The 12089-nt window shown below is 46.1% G+C and overlaps 1 non-coding gene across 1 annotated transcript; it reads left to right on the top strand.

Moving 5' to 3' along the window:
- Window positions 1-606: 606 nt before the first annotated feature.
- TRNAD-GUC (transfer RNA aspartic acid (anticodon GUC)) lies at window positions 607-678 on the top strand. Its single transcript has one exon. It is a non-coding gene; the product is annotated as a tRNA-Asp (tRNA).
- Window positions 679-12089: the final 11411 nt, after the last annotated feature.

The raw sequence follows: 12089 nt of genomic DNA, 5'->3' as shown, positions 1-12089 counted from the left end.
TCAATATCCCCAACATCACATCTTTCAAAGATTCCAAATACTCGTTGGCATCATTAGTAAAAAGTGTATCTGAATTATCATCTGGAAACAACAAAATATATCCAAAGATTCTTTTTCTGGCGGTATAACAGTGGTGGTTTCATCAAGAGATACCAAATCATGTTCATCTAGAGCGTTCTCATCTTCCCGCGACATGGTGACATCTAGGTTTTGCGGGACAAAGCGGGACGCCAAGCTAGAACTTAACCCCAGGAGCACGAGACCATGCCGTGAAACTCGAATATTGTCCACCGAAGGCTGCAACAGTCAGCTTGAGCCTTGAGGCCACACCGAGCTATGTTTTTCTTTCTGGGGCCGAAGATCCTTGCTCTGCTTGTTTCCGGGACCATTGCTTCTCCATGTTTGATCGAAATTGTGTGAGTGTCTCCTCTTTCCTGAGCACTATCCCTCTCACTCATTGGGCCGCCGAAGAGAGACGATTTACTCCGGAACATGTAATCAGCATGATGTGGAGCACGAAAGAAAACTGAACCACAACAATGGAGAACGTTCTGTGGGTAGTCAGCACTTCTAAGTATTCTTAGTTGAGAAGCAAAAAGACAAGAAGTCGTTGTAGTATAGTAGTAAGTATTCCCGCCTGTCACGCGGGTGACCCGGGTTCGATCCCCGGCAACGACGTTGTTTTTCGTTTTCAGCCCACGACACTTGGGCCTGTTAATTCCCTTTGCTCATCCTTTTCAGCCTGCTGAGACCCCGCTCCTCCTGGGAGCTCGCCGGGGATCCTATACGGCGCGGGCACTCCCGCCTCGCCCGCTGCAGTTTCTATGGTCTGGCCCATTTCTGGGTTTAACCCCAACCGGTTTTGGGAAGGACCTTCCCTTAACCGGGTTTTTATGTTTTTCTTTTTTCTTTTTCTTTTTTCTTTTTTCTTTTTCTTTTCCGTTTTCTTTTCATTTTTTCTTTACTTTTATGTTTTCATTTTTATTCTTGTTTTTCAATTTCCGAAAATCTATTAATTCGTGATTTGTTTCTAAAATCGTATTTTTTTTGAATGATGGACATTTTTTCCAAAACCGTGGTTTAGTTTTTATTAAATCGTTACTCCTAAATCATGAACATTTTTTTTGAAACATAGAACATTTTTAAAAAACTGACGAACCTTTTCTTCGAAATCATGAACAATTTCTTTATAAATTTGTGAACATTCTCTTAAGTCATGAACATGTTTTTAAAATCATGAACAATTTTTTTGAAATAATGAACATTTTTCAGAATCGTGAACATTTTTTTCAAATTCCTGAACATTTTTAGAATTAGCGATTTTTTTTTTGAATCGTGAACATTTTTTCCCAAATGCGCGAACATTTTTTTGAATCATGAACATTTTTTCAAAATTCGTGAGCATTCTTAAAATTATCGAACATTTGTTTGAATTTTTTCAATTATAAACATTTTTTAAATTTTGTGAACTTTTTTTTTGCAAATTCATGTACAGTTTTTGAATTCTAGATCATTTTTCTGTAATCATGTTTTACTTATTGTGTGAAGATTTTTTTAATTTCAGAAACATTTTTTTGAAATCATGAACATTGTTTTAAATTCATAAACATCTTTTAAATTTGTGAACATTTTTTGCCAAATTCATGAACAATTTTTGAATTACCGAGCTTCTTTTTGATATCCCGAATTATTGAAAGAAAGAAAAAAAGAAAAGGAAAAGAAACAAAAAAGACACATTTCCAAAAAAAAAAACGGCGGCGTCCCGGCCATACATGGGCCTACCCATAAGGGGAGCGGGGGGTGCACGCCCGCTTCCTTCGCAGCGTGTTGCAACGCCCTATAGGCGCTCCCAGAGCTCGCCTGGCCCTGCTAAGACATTTGTCGTCGTCCTACGAGAATGGCATGTGGGAAAACTCTATTGGACGCTCGCTGCGGCAAACTTTGTCGGCCAATCGCACGCAGCAGCCAAGCCAGCGACAAAACATGGGCCGGCCCACTTCCATATAATACACAGTCCTTCCAGACGGTTTTGGGAACCTTCTAGACTTTCTAGTTTTTCTAAACCGTTCAAACAGTCCATCCAATGAAACTAAACTAGGTTTTTTCTGGTTATGATTCTTCTCTCGGTTTTTCAAGCTTTCTACTATTTTTTCTTTTTCTTTTCTCATTTTTCTTTTTTGTTTTTTTTGTTTCTGTTTCCTTTTCTTTTTCTTCATTTTTTTTCAAGTTTATTTTCCTTTTTCAAAAAGTGTCCAGAATTTTCAAAATGATTAAAATTTTCAAATTTTTTTTAAAAATATATGAAAATGTTTCCTGTTTTCAAAATTTGTTTCAAATGTACAAAATTCGAAAAAGATGAGAATCTCAATAATTGTTCGTATTTTCAAACTTTGTTCAGAAAATTTTAAAAAAAATCTAATTCGCAAATTTTGTATTTTTTTCAAAAATTATTCGAAATCTTACTTTGATTCTGAAAATTCGTTCGGAATGTTAATTTTTGTTTTCATTTTTTTGAAATTTTGTTCATGTTGTTCTTGTTTTCAAAAGTTTGGAGTTGAAAAATTGTTCGGAATGTTAATTCTGGTTTTCATTGTTGTTCGTGTTTTAAAAATTGTTCGGAGTCTTATTTATTTTTCTGAAAATTTGTTCAGAATGTTAATTTATGTTCTCATTTTTTCAAATTTTATCTATTTTGTTCGTGTTTTCAAAAGTTTGGAGTTCAAATTTTGTTTGGAATGCTAATTATTGTTCTCATTTTTACGAATTTTGTCCATTTTTGCCGAAAATGTTCCTGTTTTAAAATTTTGTTCATAAATTTCAAAATTTCTTTGCTCATTTCAAAAAAAAATTGGTAATTCAAAAAATCTTCACCTTTTTAAATTATGTTCACACACCAAAACATACTTGTTTTGGAAAAAGTTCACATTTGTTTTGAAAAAGTTGGAATTTTTTAATAATGCTCACATGTTTAAATTTTTTCATAAATTAAAAAATATATGGGAGTTACCACAGTGGCTATGGACTGGCTTCCCTGGCGTGAGGAGAAGAGTTCGGAGAGTATGAAGGACCTGAGGCCTATCAGTATTTGCAATGTGGTGTACAAGCTAGTTTTCAAGGCACATGCAAATAGACTTAAGCACATGCTCCCTGATATAAATTCCCCAAACCAGAGTGCCTTTGCGCCAGGAAGATTGATAGCCGATAATATACTGCGAGCTTATGAATGCACACAGTTCATGCAGAATAAGAGGAGGGGTCAAGAGGGTTATGCTGCAGTGAAGTTGGATATGAGTAAAGCCTATGATAGAGTAGAATGGGACTTCTTGCATAAAATGATGCGAAGGCCGGGTTTCAATGATGAGTGGATCAAGAAAATCATGATGTGTGTGTCCACGGTGGCATACCGATTTAAGGTAAATGATGAATGTATAGAAGTGTTGCTGTCCCAAAGAGGTCTCCGACAAGGTGATCCATTATCACCATATCTATTCTTAATTTGTGCGGTAGGTTTTTCTCCACTCTTAACTAAGGCTGAATTGGAAGGGAATCTAAAAGAGATTTGCATAGGTAATGATGCACCGAGTTTCAACCAACTACTGTTTGAAGACGACTTATTCATACTGATAAAAGCCACGAGCGGAAGTGCCAGGTATCTGCAAAACATACTACATGTTTATGAGGTGTGCTCGGGTCAGGTCGTTAACTACGACAAGTCTTCTGTCATGTTTAGTAGGAATACAAAACCGGACCAGAAACATGAGGTGTTGTTGGAGCTAAATATCAATGTTGAAGCTAGATCGGAAAGGTATTTGGGATTGCCTGTATATGTGGGACAAGCAAGGAAAAAATATATTCGAGTACCTGAAGGAAAGAATTTGGCAGAAGATCCAGGAATGGATTGAGGGGGTGTTTCTTTTTGTTTTTTTTAGAAAAAGGAGGAAGACCTCCGGCTTCTGCATCTAGACGATGCATACGACCATTTTATTAATTATTGACACAACACCTTACAAAGTCAAACAACAGTAAGACTAAAGTCACCGTCTAAGCAACATCTGTCGCTACTCCTATCCAGTTGATGAAGGGTTGCAGATAGTCTGGGCTTAATATCAAACAGACCTCGCAGCCAAACCTAACATCTAAGACCTGAGGTGCCAACCAGGACGCGTGCCGGGTATGGGCACCCACCAGTTCGGCGTGCTCCTCAACCAGGACGCCTGCCGGGTATGAGGCCGCCGCAGCCACCTACCACCAATCCATCTTCAGAGCTGTACTGCTGCATCTACCTTGCCCGGTCTAGCTGCCGTCGATGCCACCACGACACCAGACAGCGTCACCCTCCTGCGCGAGTCCACCTCCGCTCATCGGGCGCCGAGTCTCAACTGTGCCACGCGGCCGAGATCCGCCACCATCAATGGGCAAGATGAAACACCGCTCCTCCTCTCTTGTGTCCCCCAACCAGCGCTTGCTCCAAAATGATGCCCCCAGGAGGGAGAACGACACCGAAGGCGCCGTCATCGTCCGATCCGGCAGGCCCAGATCTAGGGTTTCCCCGGAACTACCCGATCAGGTTGACGTGACCTGCAACGACGATGCCTCGAGAAGGGAACGACGTCCGAGACACCGCCATCATCCGCCAAGACCGCAGTCAGGCACGATTTTCACCAGAAGCCACATCGTCCTGATCTCGCGGCTGTCTGTAACCAATCGGAACCGCGCCACGAAGACATACGTCACCGTCGGTACTCCGGCGGAGATCCGGCATCTCCTCACCGGCCCCTCCACGCGCCGCCGGTCGACGGAAGGCCTCCCCGTGGCGGATCCGATCGGGGCTTTGGATCCGCAGTCACCGTCATCACCATCCCGACCAGAACAGCCCACCCCACCGGATGGGGCGCTGCCACTACCGCTGTCCATTCAGGGACGCCGCTTAGTCGACTATGGTGCTATGGCCACCGCGGCACGGCCTGGGGTCGCCGCCCCAGCAGCCGCCTTCGGATCGCACGAGAGGAGCCGCCCCTGCTGCCTCAGATGGGATCCACAGCCTTCACCCGCCCCAGATGCATTCGGCATCGGGCCTGCCGCCACCGCGGCCCAAGCCAGCGGCAGCGGCGGCAGAAGGAGGCACTAGAGAGGGCTGGCGGCGCTAGGGTTTCGGGCCCCCTGGCGTCGCCCAGGGAGAGGCCACGCGAGGGGGAGCGATCTTATGGATCAATAGTTTCCAGAGATCAGGATTGAGAGGGTGTGCTCATTAAAGCATGTGCCCTGGCTATTCCAACTTTCGCCATGTCCTGTTTTGATCTCACAAAAACTCTATGTGAGGAAATGGGGATGACGATGTGTCACTTCTGGTGGGCAAAGCAAGACAAGCAGAATACTATGCATATGCTTAGTTGGGAGACATTGACCAAACCGAAGAAGGAAGGGGGAATGGGCTTCCGTGATCTATATGGGTTCAACCTAGCCATGTTGGCGAGACAAGCGTGGAAGCTCGTGACCACACCCGATTCCCTATGTGCCAAGGTGCTGAAGGCCCGTTACTTCCCTGCTACATCGATCCTACATGCTGAACCTGCTCATGGAATATCATATACTTGGCGCAGCATCCTCAAGGGGTGGATTTATTGAAGAAGGGATTGATATATAGGATTGGCAATGGTACAGATGTCAACATATGGAAGGATCCATGGCTGAACAGGATGGGATCGAGATTACCATTAACACAACGTGGTAGATGCCTTCTTACTCGGGTGTGTGAACTAATCGACCCAGAGAGTGGAACGTGGGATGAAAATTTGGTACGCAATATCTTTGTCCTGGAAGATGTTCAGGTGATACTATCAACACCAATCAATGTGGAATATGGGGAATTCCACACATGGTTCTTTGATACGAAGGGACAATTTTCTCTCAAATCGGCTTACAGGGTCTATGTGCAGTGAAGGGATGAACATTTACCAAGCGGGTTAGCCTCCTCATTTGACTCTTTCCCCTGGAAGGATATCTGGGCACTCCCTTGCCAGCCCAAAGTACAACAATTCCTATGGCGACTAGCACATAACAGTCTTCCCTTGCTGTTGAAGTTGAAGCGGAGAGGTGCCAAATGCGAGACATTATGCCTAGGTAAACGTTTGGGGACGGGGCCCCGGCCGAGCGCGAAGACGCGTGTATTTGGTGAACCCAAACCTTATCTCTTCCTGCCTTATCTTTTCCCATTAACTTGGTCTCCTACCTTCAGCCGCGTCCTTCCCGCGCCATGTTTCTTCTCTCCCTTCCCCGCGCTGCCACAAAACCACTACAAGGCACACTTCAGTCGCGCTGCCGTCCCCCAGCTCCATTCCCTTTCCTTCTCTAGCAAGGCAGGTAGGGAGGCCCCCGGCCATGGGCTCTGCCTTTTTTTTCGCAGGAGGATCTGGCGCTGCTCTGGGGGAGACAAAGGGGGGATTGCGGTGCTGCCTGCCAGGAGCTTGCCACCCATGGGCCCGGAGCCGCTAGAACCAAAGTACAGCGATGCTGGAACGAGCAGCCATGGTTGCTACAACCAGTAGTTGCCGGAGGTGGAGACGGGAGAGGCTCCGGTGTTGCAACCGGGTTTTTGTTTTGCTGGAACCAGAGTTCTGAGATGCTGGAACCGGAGACATTTTTTGCTACCATCTTTTTTTGATTTGCTAGACCAGACTAAGTTTTGCTACCACCGTATTTTAATTTTGCTAGAAGCAGCCTAAATTTTTGCTACAACCGTCTTCTGGTTTTGCAACCGCGGCCATTTTTGCGACCCGCGACAGCAACGGAGGCCATTTTTGCTACAACTGTGTCAATTTTTTGCTACTGCCGTCTGTGTGTTTTGCTACATCCGTCTTTCATACACAGCCGTTTGAAGCTTTTCCATATAGAGGTTGAAGCTTTTCCATCCAAGGGTTGAAGCTTTTTTTCCAGCGTTTGCAACACAGGGGGTTTGCGACGATTTTTTCAATGGTGTTGATTGACTGGGTGGCCGTCATCGTCGGCTGCAGCGAGCATCAATGGCAAGGGGCGGTGGGGGAGCTACTCCCGTCGCCGTGGAGAGCTGCAACGGCTACGTCGAGAGCTGCAACGGCAGGCCAATCTGGGAAAAGCTTCAACGTCCACGAAGACAGCCGACGAGGGTGGGGACGGGCGACTAGGATGGCCAGCCGGCGAGGATGGGGACTAGCCAACGAGGACGAACGGCGAGGGTGGCGACCGGCGACAAGGACACCGAGCAGGAGCTGCAGATCTAACCCGAGGTAGAAGAAGCCCAGGACAAATCGTTTTTTCTTTTGCTGCATCCAATGGCCACGTGGGCTCGCATCCAAGGGTTGGGGCAGGACCAGCCGAAACTTTCGGTCGGTGCGCCGGTGCCTAGCATCGCCCTTATGCCTATGGTGCCGTAGGCTGGATGAGGATGGCTCTCACTTGTTTTTAAGGTGCAAGGAAGTGAAGAAACTCTAGCGAGTTATGCAACTCGACAAGCTTCGGAGTCAGTTATCTGCATGCATGGATGCGAAGGAATTAGTGCAATAGATTCTGGAACTGCCTGTGGAAAAATGTGTACTGGTAACCTGTATGCTTTGGCGTTGGTGGTGTCGTCGAAATAAAATAAATGCACGTGAGGGATCTCTCCCGGTAGAAGAACTAGAAACCAGCATCAGGTATTGGGCACATGAATCTCTCCTGCTCTGTACCAATCCAAAGAAGCAACCAGGGGCCAAAGAAGCAGCTGTATGGCAGAAACCGACAGGTGACACACTAAAAATCAATGTAGATGGGGCTTTCAGTGCACATGAGAAAAGTGGTGGTTGGGTCTTCGTGGTTCGTGATCTGCATGGAGATGTCAGGGGATCAGGCGCTGGCATGTTGCAGTTTGTTGGTAGTGCAATTCAGGCAGAAGCAACATCATGTATAGAGGCTTTGCATGCAGCAGCGCAGTGGGGATGATGAATTTGCAGGTGGAGACTGATTGCCAAAATCTGGTCCGAGCTCTGAAAGGAAATGAGTACGATCTCGCTCGCGAGGGAACTATCTTCAGGCCTTGTTCGGTTAAACCTCTCCTGGAGGGGATTGGAGAGGTTTGGAGGGGATTGAGTGAGATTTTGACTTGTATGGGATTTAATCCACTCCAATCCACTTCAATCCCCTTCAATTTTGTTGCAACCGAACAAGCCCTTAAGGAGATTAAAATCTTTACTAGACAGAAATTTAATAATTTTAGTTTTACTTTTGCCCCAAGGGGATGTAATAAGCTAGCACATACTATAGCTGATGTAGGTGCTCGAGCTCTGGCTGCTAGGCAGATTTGGACGGAAGCCCTACCAGACGTTGCTTGTGTTCAGAGGGCCAGCGTCTCTGCTGTGCCGGTTTAAGGTATGGAATCACTGTGTTCCATTTCAAAAAAAGGAGAAGAGTTCGATCTGTTGCCCGCAAATTTCATTTTTATGGACTATAGATCTTGTTTTATTTTCACTGCTGCATATAGTTCTTTAGGAAACGCGCTGCAATTTTGCACAGTAGCGCGCGTGTCGAAGTGGCATGTGCATGGCGTCTTGCGATTTTTCGGTCCAGGTGACCCATCTTCTGTGCGAACCTGCAACATTTTGCCGCAGTAAGCGGCACATAGGAGGCCTCTGGCGTGTGCTCGGTTAAAGAAGAAAAGCATGCCGTGTCCAAATGCTTCCACTGAATACCACATTATTTTTACTCTCTCTGTAAAAAATATAAGAGTGTTTAGCCATATTGCCCAAATGCTCATGGCATAGAGCATGTCGTGCCGCATTCATACCGACCCAAATCATGTAGTGGCCGACATTGATGTCCGGCAACACGACCACACGTTAAGGTGACGATGACAAACGCGACCTCTCAGGCGGCCCGGACGAGCGCGCGACTCAGCAGCAGGCGCGGTACAACCGGCGCAACGCCGCCCGTGCTCCGCCTTTGTCAAGACCAATGTTGCATCGAAATGGGTTCACAACTATCTGGACCTTACCATTGCATGGGCCTTCAACTGCTTCGTCACCACCACGGAGACGGACGCCTGGTGCCGCCAGCGCCTTGCTCGCCAAGATCGGCGAGGAATGGCCGCTTAGCGACTGCTCTACCAAGGCCGCCAGGCCTCCGCTAGCGCCGTCGGCAGTGGCCATGGCGTCCCTCCTCACCGTGCAGGAGGAGGTGGAGCCGCCAGACAAGGTGTCGCGGCCCTCCAGCGCCTTTCCACCACTGGAGGGACGACGACGACGACGACACGCACAACGACAGTGGTATGGCAGGAAAGGGCGGCCATGCGTACGAGGTGGTCGTTCGGTATAGTTTTTTTAGATAAATGGTCAAAATATCGATCTTTTTATGTAAATTAAGTCTGAATTTTAATGGAACCTGTCACCTTTTTATTAATTTCATCTAGTCATTTGAAATGCGGTTTCAATTGTATACAGACAGTGTTAGAGGAACAACTTCCGTATCCGTGTCCCAGGGAGCAAATTGGTGCGTCAGGCCCAACACGCAAAAAATAAGGGTTATAGATGCCCCAAGCTCATCATTATCCATGTCCTGGCCAGGCCAGCGTTATAGCCGGAAGAAGGATATATCAAGGTGAAAAAAAACTGACCTGTACCGAACTGTTCTCCTCGGCTCCTCATACGCCCTCCTCGCCTTCGGTGCCACCTGTCGTCCTTGGCATGATCTGTTCTCAGCGCACAAGTCCTCTTTGTAGCCTCTCCTCCTCTACCCAAGTACAGACATGCAACAATCTCCCTGCACTTGGAAATTGGTTGATCCTGCTGCCGCCCCATCCTTTCCTAGTTTGCTTTCCTTGAATGACCTGAGAGGCATGCTCTTTCTTTGTTGCTCCTATGGTCACCTCATCTTCTGCGACCGCGCCCGTTCTGCATTGTTAATGCGTTCAGTGGCGCTAAGGTTGTGCCTCCTTGCCTCAAGTCAAATCACTTCACTCGCATTAGCTTTGCCACCTTGACTGGCCCGGTTGCATCTACTGACTCACATCTCCTTGTCGGCAGTGGAGCCTATCACTGGTGGAAAAAGGGCCTTTGGTCGCGGTTCGCAACTGCCATTAGTCGCGGTTGCGCAACCGCGACCGAACGGGCGCGACTAAAGCCCCCCCCCCTTTAGTCGCGGTTGCTTAAGAACCGCGACTAAAGGCCCGTCCACGTGGGCGCCAGGTGGCCGTCGGGGCGGAGGACCTTTAGTCGCGGTTCTTCTGGCCAACCGCGACTAAAGGCCGCCGCAGGTTTAGGGTTTTAGCCCCCCCCCCCTTAAACCTGTTTTCTGTTTAATTTGTATTGTTTTATTTCTTTTGTGCTTTATTTTAATTTTGAAGGAGTTTCATATATTCTACGGTACTACATACATGCATATGAATGTACAATTTCAAATAAATTTGAAATTAGAACCAAAAAGAATTCAAGAGGAATATACAATATATATTCAATATCATCGGATGACCATATACAATTTTGAACAGGTTTCCATACATGATTTAATGCATATAAAGTTCTACGTCCTCGTAATAGTGTTCTCCTTTAGGATGGAGGACTTCCCTGCTGAACCATCCAGCTAGTTCCTCTTGAAGTGGTCGGAAGCGAGCTTCTGGACTAAGCATCCACCGGAGGTTATTCCTCTGAGCATTGGTATCACTCGGAACCCGCTCAGAGGTGTATCTCCGGATCATCTCACAGACATAGTATCCACATAGATTGGTCTCCGGTGGCTGAATATCCCCAGCATTCTTAGCCTTTAACATTTTGAATTCTAGCTCTTTTTTGAATTCACCGACCTTTGTATCTACGAACCGTCTCCAAACCCTACGAGGCAAAGAAAATTAAATGAACAAGAGAGTTATTAATTAGTTACTTGATATTAGGAAATGAACGAAATAGGCCGATCGATATAGAGCGCAAATGAATGAAAATAATTACTTCTCCAGCATTCTTCTCATGCCGCCCCAAAGCTTTGGATCCATATTCACAGAGTCGTGGACGAGACATTCTGAGGTGTTAACTTTAATTACTAGCAGAATCCAGTGGAACCTGCGGACACGATACATGCACAGTACGTCATGCATAACTCATCGATTAGCCGGCCACATACCATGCATGGAGTAAACAAAAGAGAATGTGCTCAAGACAGAAACACTCACTCAAAATGGTAAGGAAATAGAATATCACTTTTGAGTTCCTGCTTTGTAAGAAACTGCCACAGGTCTGCCTCCACGTCGGCGGGGTAACGCTCCAACACATGTCCATTAACGATGTGTGGGTCAATGAACCCAACATCATGGATGTTCCTTACTCTGCATTCCTTAATCTTCATTCTGCATGTATAATAGCGGACACAACAATATAGTTAGGACATATATATAGTGCAGGCAATATGAACGAGATGGGGTAGAAATTAATAAATCACTTACAGAACGTAGCAACTGATGATAGATTTATCGAGCTCGCGCAGATTGAAAAGCTGGAACAATTCACTCAGTTCAATTTGTACATAGTAATGTTTGAAGTGATGCTCATGTCTAACTTCCGCATAAATATATTCTTTGGCGTTTTTATTTTTTATGTAACCCTTGTACCATTTCAGCAGACATTCCATTTGTGGAGGTAGATCCTTTTCCTGCGCAGGCTCGACGAGAGGCCCATTCTTGACATATGTAATTACTACCTCCTTCACTGGCGCCTCATCAAGGCCTAACAGTTCACGAAGAGTAATACCTAAGTTGGCCGCTTGTTCTCTGGCACTCGTTACAGTCAATCCCTGTGCTGCCGCAGCTTGTATGATCTCGGGGGCATCCGGACAGAAGGCTTCCACTATAAGCGGGGCAATCGATTGTTTACTTTGTTCCCCGAGCTGGGCAACTTGTTTCCCGCTTTTTTTACTTTCGGCCTTCTCCCGCTCTTTGTTCTCCTTAAACATGAGTGCCTGCCTGCGAAGTTCACGTGCATAGTCGTTAGGCAGATTCTTCGCGGCTTGGGACGGTGTGCTCAAAAATGACTTAGCCCACTTCTTTTGCTCATCAGAAAATACTGGCTTGGGCTCGGGCTCTCTTTTCTTCTTGCAGT

The sequence above is a fragment of the Triticum aestivum genome, chromosome 7B (assembly GCF_018294505.1).
Source record: "Triticum aestivum cultivar Chinese Spring chromosome 7B, IWGSC CS RefSeq v2.1, whole genome shotgun sequence".
Taxonomy (NCBI): domain Eukaryota; kingdom Viridiplantae; phylum Streptophyta; class Magnoliopsida; order Poales; family Poaceae; genus Triticum; species Triticum aestivum.
This window is presented reverse-complemented; position numbering and strand designations above follow the sequence as displayed.